Genomic DNA, 5,806 nt, shown 5'->3' on the forward strand with positions numbered 1-5,806 from the left:
TCAAAAAATAATTTTACTGAATCAAGCAAAAAAAAATATATACTGTAGGAACTTAATTCCATAGAATATTTGGTAGATGATCATGATTTATTTTTATTTAGCTTGACTTGGAAAACGGGGTCAACAACGAAGCCTTTGCATCCATCAGATGCATTATGGTGGGATCCAATTTATATCCCACTAATGTATATTCACTCCGAGTAGATTTTCCTAGACAATGTTAATCTTCTTATATATTGACTATGTGTGTCAGTGTGTGTATTTATATATATAGGACCACCCCCACTGCACATTAATGAACGAAAATAATTTTTTTTTTTTAAAAATTGCAATTTTTACCGTATTGGTTGATGCCATCCATTCATTTATGTGCAGTGGGGGTGGTCCTATATATATAAATACACACACTGACACACATAGTCAATATATAAAAAGATTAACATTGTACAATTTAAAAAAAAAAAAATTATTTTCATACTTACAAGCGAACATATTTTCTTACCGCGGATCAAAAGAAAAAGTATGTAGAACAAATGAACATGACTAATATTAGAATTCTCTCACTAATGACAAGTACGAGATGCCACCGTATTGGTTGATGCCATCCATTCATTAATGTGCAGTGGGGGTGGTCCTATATATATAAATACACACACTGACACACATAGTCAATATATAAGAAGATTAACATTGTCTAGGAAAATCTACTTGGAGTGAATATACATTTGTGGGATATAAATTGGATCCCACCATAATGCATCGGACGGATGCAAAGGCTTCGTTGTTGACCCCGTTTTCCAAGTCAAGCTAAATAAAAATAAATCATGATCATCTATCAAATATTCTATGGAATTAAGTTCCTACATGCCTAACCCATATCCGTCCTTACCCTATAAAAACCCAACCCCATTCCCTCAACAATCACAACCCATATATTACACTAGTATTTTCTCTCACTCAGCTCCAAACACGAGCTTCTCCAAATCTCTCTTCCTTTCCATTTTCCTTCTCACTACCCTTTTCTTCACCATCACCCATGCAGCCATTTTCAATGTCAGAAACAACTGCCCCTACACGGTTTGGGCTGCGGGCGTGCCCGGTGGTGGCAGGCGGCTTGACCGAGGCCAAATTTGGGACATCAATGTCCCTGCAGGCACAACAGGTGCCCGTATCTGGCCCCGAACCGGTTGCAACTTTGATGGATCAGGCCGGGGCAAGTGTCAGACCGGTGACTGCAATGGGCTCCTCCAATGCAATGCCTATGGTGTGCCTCCTAACACCCTGGCCGAGTATGCCTTGAACCAATACCAAAACTTGGATTTCTTTGACATCTCTCTTGTGGACGGGTTTAATGTGCCCATGGAGTTTAGCCCCACGTCCAATGGGTGCACCCGTGACATAAGGTGTACTGCGGACATAAACGGGTAATGCCCGAATGAATTGAGGGCACCCGGCAGGTGCAATAACCCGTGTACCGTGTTCAAAACAGATCAATACTGTTGCAATTCCGGGAACTGTGAGCTCACAAACTACTCTAGATTTTTTAAGCAGAGGTGCCCAGATGCTTATAGTTACCTAAGTGTCACACCCCGCTACCAAGAGGCTATGCCACGCAGACGCCCAGCAGACGATGACATGGAGCCTGCATGGATTGGAGCTTTCTAGACTTCTCTACACAAGTATGGAACTTTCCGGAATTCTCTAGATTAGTGTGGAGTTGTCTAGCCTTTTCTAGACTTGTCTAGAGTTGTATAGAATTCTCTAGAATTCTCTAGACTTGTCTTGTACATAGTAGATAGTTCTAGAGTTGTGTAGATATCTCTGGAGGATTCTAGACACTAAATCTAGGCCACACATTTGTACACATCTAGAATGTTCTTGTAAGGCCAAAGGCCTATAAATAGGAGGTGGGAGTTCATTTGCTCCTCACCAAGCAACCAAGTTGTAATCTCTCCTCTCAAGTAATACAAGTTGTATATATTCCCAAACTCTCTTGCTCACTTGCCTAACCTCTTCCTACACACCCAAGTAAGCAAAACACTTGTCTAGCCTTAGTCTTCACTAAGCTAGCACACTCGGGTAGGCTGACTTAGCGCTTCAAGGGGGCTTGAAAGTGTCTAAGGCCGCACGGGAGCTTGAAAAGGTTCAAGTCCGTGACAGTTGGTATCAGAGCTAAGGTCGTGAGGCGTCACACCTTGTGTGGAGGAAGCTATGGCGGAGCTATCAGACGTGACTGGCACCCAAGAGGAGACTCTACGTGGAAGGGAAACAAATCCCCCACCAGGCGGAGTGAGGACGAGGGCTAGGTCGAAGGACATTATGGCGGGCTTAGAGGCACGTGTGGCAAACATGGAGGGGTCCATAGCCAACGTGTTGGAGCAGCTTGAGGATGCTCACCAGCGCATGGATGGGCTGGAGTCGGAGGACGTTGAGGTCCAAAATGCTGTCAAAGGGTCACTCAATGCCCTAAGTGGTGACTTTCGGCAGGAGCTCCAAGCACTTCGAGAACTTATGTTGGGGGAGTTTGCCACCCTACGTGGCTATGTTGATCAGGAGCTTGGCACTTTCCGCGAGCAAGTGGAGGAAATGCGAGCGGACTGGACATTGTGCAAACGGGCGGTGGCGTCCGGCACAGCTACTACGGGGGTAGTAGCACCCCGGGTTGATATTCCCAAGCCTAAGTGCTATGGTGGGAACCGGGTAGCGAGGGAGTTGGAGAACTTCCTCTTCAGCATGGAGCAATACTTTGAGGCTACAGGCATGACCGATGAGACCATCAAGATACGTACGGCGACCCACTACCTCACCGACCATGCCATGCTATAGTGGAGGAAAAAGTATGGTGACATAGGCAAAGGTACGGTCTCTATTGATACTTGGGCTGATTTCACTAGGGAAATTAAGAAACATTTCTATCCTGAGAATGCCGAGGATGAAGCTAGGGGCAGACTCCGAAGGCTAAAACAGGTTGGGTCGATTCGGGACTATGTGAAGGAATTCACTAACTTGACTCTTGAGATCCCGGATCTATCCGACAAGGACTCTCTTTTCTTCTTCATGGATGGATTGCAGTTGTGGGCTAAGACGGAGTTAAGGCGGCGCAACGTGCAAGACCTTGCCACAGCTATTGCAGAGGCGGAGTCCTTTATTGATTTCAGCTCCAAGAAGGAACCCTCGTCCAAGCCAAAAGACAAAGACAAGGGGAGGTATGCCGGCAAAGGTGGGGGAGACAAGGGCGCTGCACCCCACAAGAATTGGTCCCGTAAGCCAGGGGGTGGCCATGGAGGCAAATAGGGAAGGGAGAACAAGGAAGGAGCACCCAAGCCTAAGGGTTCTTGCTTCATATGTGATGGACCACATTGGATACGAGATTGCCCAAAGCGGAAGACCCTCAATGCCATGACGAGCCGTTATGAAGAGCAACAACAGGAGGAGGCGCAGATGGGTTCATTGCAAATCCTTAATGCCATTAAGGCTAAAACTGAAGTCCCTAAGGCGGCGGCTAAAGGGCTAATGTTCGTGGAGGCGAGCATCAATGGGACACCCACACGTGCTTTGGTGGACACGGGTGCATCCCATAACTTTGTGAGCCTTGACGAGGCCAAGAGATTGGGCCTCAAGTATAGCAAAGAAGGGGGCTCCATGAAGGCAGTTAACTCGGCGGCAAAGGCCATACATGGCATGGCACACGGCGTCCAAGCATGCATTGGCGAGTGGGGTGGCCACATAGATCTATCGGTGGTACCCATGGACGACTTCAAACTAGTCCTTGGGTTGGAGTTCTTAGACAAGGTGAGAGCCTTCCCCATCCCTTTTGCTAACACTATGTGTATTATGGAAGGCAACACAGCATGCATGGTGCCAGTGGAGCGAGGCGCCAAGTTGGAAGCCCAAGCTTTGTCAGCTATGCAATTCAAGAAGGGCTTCAAGAAGGGAGAGACTAGCTACCTTGCTACGTTACTGGAGACACCCGAAGATGAGCTAGTCCCTTCCCCACAAGAAGAGGTGCCTAAGGAGATACAAGCCGTGCTAGACGAGTACACGGACGTGATGCCTAAAGAGCTGCCCAAGAAGCTTCCACCTAGGAGGGAGGTGGATCATAAGATTGAGCTGGAATCGGGTTCTAAACCCCCTGCTTTGGTGCCCTACCGGATGGCACCCCCAGAGTTGGAGGAGTTGCGGAGGCAACTTAAGGAACTGTTAGATGCGGGCTATATTCGACCATCGAAGGCCCCATATGGCGCACCGGTGTTGTTCCAGAGGAAGAAGGACGGGTCCTTGCGCATGTGCATCGACTACCGGGCGCTCAACAAGGTGACTATCAAAAACAAGTACCCCATTCCTCTCATTGCCGATCTCTTTGATCAGCTTGGTGGAGCACGCTACTTCACTAAGCTTGACTTGCGCTCGGGGTACTACCAGGTGCGGATAGCGGCCGGGGATGAGCCTAAGACTACGTGTGTAACGAGGTATGGCTCCTATGAGTTTCTTGTTATGCCGTTTGGCCTCACCAATGCACCTGCTACTTTTTGTACTTTGATGAACAAGCTCTTCCATCCCTACTTGGATCGCTTTGTGGTGGTGTACTTGGATGATATTGTTGTGTATAGCACCACTCTAGAGGAGCACGTGCAGCACTTGAGGGTGGTCTTCCAAGTCCTACGGGAGAACGACCTATATGTGAAGATGGAGAAATGCTCATTTGCTCAAGAGGAGGTGTTGTTCCTAGGGCATAAGATACGGGATGGCAAGCTAATGATGGATGAGGCAAAGGTGAGGGCCATTCAAGAGTGGGAGCCGCCCACTAAGGTGACAGAGCTACGCTCATTCCTTGGGCTTGTCAACTACTACCGCCGCTTTATCAAGGGTTACTCGGCGAGAGCAGCCCCATTGACGGACCTTCTCAAGAAGGCGCGTGCTTGGAGTTGGACAGAGTCGTGCCAGGGGGCATTTGATGACTTGAAGAGGGCAATTACGGAGGAGCCGGTACTTAGCTTGCCCGACCACTCCAAGCCATATGAGGTGCACACGGATGCATCAGACTTCGCTATTGGGGGTGTGTTGATGCAGGAAGAACACCCCATAGCTTATGAGAGCCGCAAGCTTAATGACACTGAGCGGCGCTATACTGTGCAAGAGAAAGAAATGACGGCGGTCATCCATTGCCTACGTACTTGGAGGCACTACTTGCTCCGGGCACAATTTGTGATCAAGACGGATAATGTTGCCACCAGCTACTTCCAGACACAGAAGAAGCTTAGCCCCAAGCAAGCTCGTTGGCAGGACTTCCTAGCGGAGTTCACTTACCATTTCGAATATAAGCCGAGCAAGGCCAATGTTGTGGCGGACGCACTTAGTCGCAAGGCCGAGCTCGCAGCTATTAGTCGGCCCCAACACTCTCTTGTGGAGCGAATCAAAGAAGGGTTGCAGCATGACCCTCTAGCCAAAAGCCTTATTCAGCTAGCTAAGGAAGGGAAGACTCGGCGCTTTTGGCTAAGGGATGATTTACTTCTCACTACGGGGGACCGACTCTTTGTGCCCAGGTAGGGCAACTTGCGGAAGGAGCTAATACGGGAGTGCCACGACACCAAATGGGCTGGTCACCCAGGTATGCGGCGCACACTAGCACTCCTTGAAGATTCTTACTATTGGCCTCGGATGCGAGATGACGTGGAGACATATGTGAGGACTTGTCTTGTGTGCCAACAAGATAAGATTGAGCAACAGCATCCTGCAGGCCTACTAGAGCCACTGCCTATTCCAGAGAGACCATGGGAGAGCGTCTCTATGGATTTCATCACTTGCT

The 5,806-nt window shown here is 48.4% G+C and overlaps 1 pseudogene; it reads left to right on the plus strand.

Annotated features, from left to right (window-relative positions):
- The first annotated feature begins 864 nt into the window (after positions 1-864).
- On the plus strand, positions 865-2,258 carry LOC132309831 (thaumatin-like protein; annotated as a pseudogene).
- Positions 2,259-5,806: the final 3,548 nt, after the last annotated feature.

The sequence above is a fragment of the Cornus florida genome, unplaced genomic scaffold (genome assembly GCF_030987335.1).
Source record: "Cornus florida cultivar Cherokee Brave unplaced genomic scaffold, ASM3098733v1 CherokeeBrave_3.0.0_Hap2_Chr05, whole genome shotgun sequence".
In the NCBI taxonomy this organism is placed as follows: domain Eukaryota; kingdom Viridiplantae; phylum Streptophyta; class Magnoliopsida; order Cornales; family Cornaceae; genus Cornus; species Cornus florida.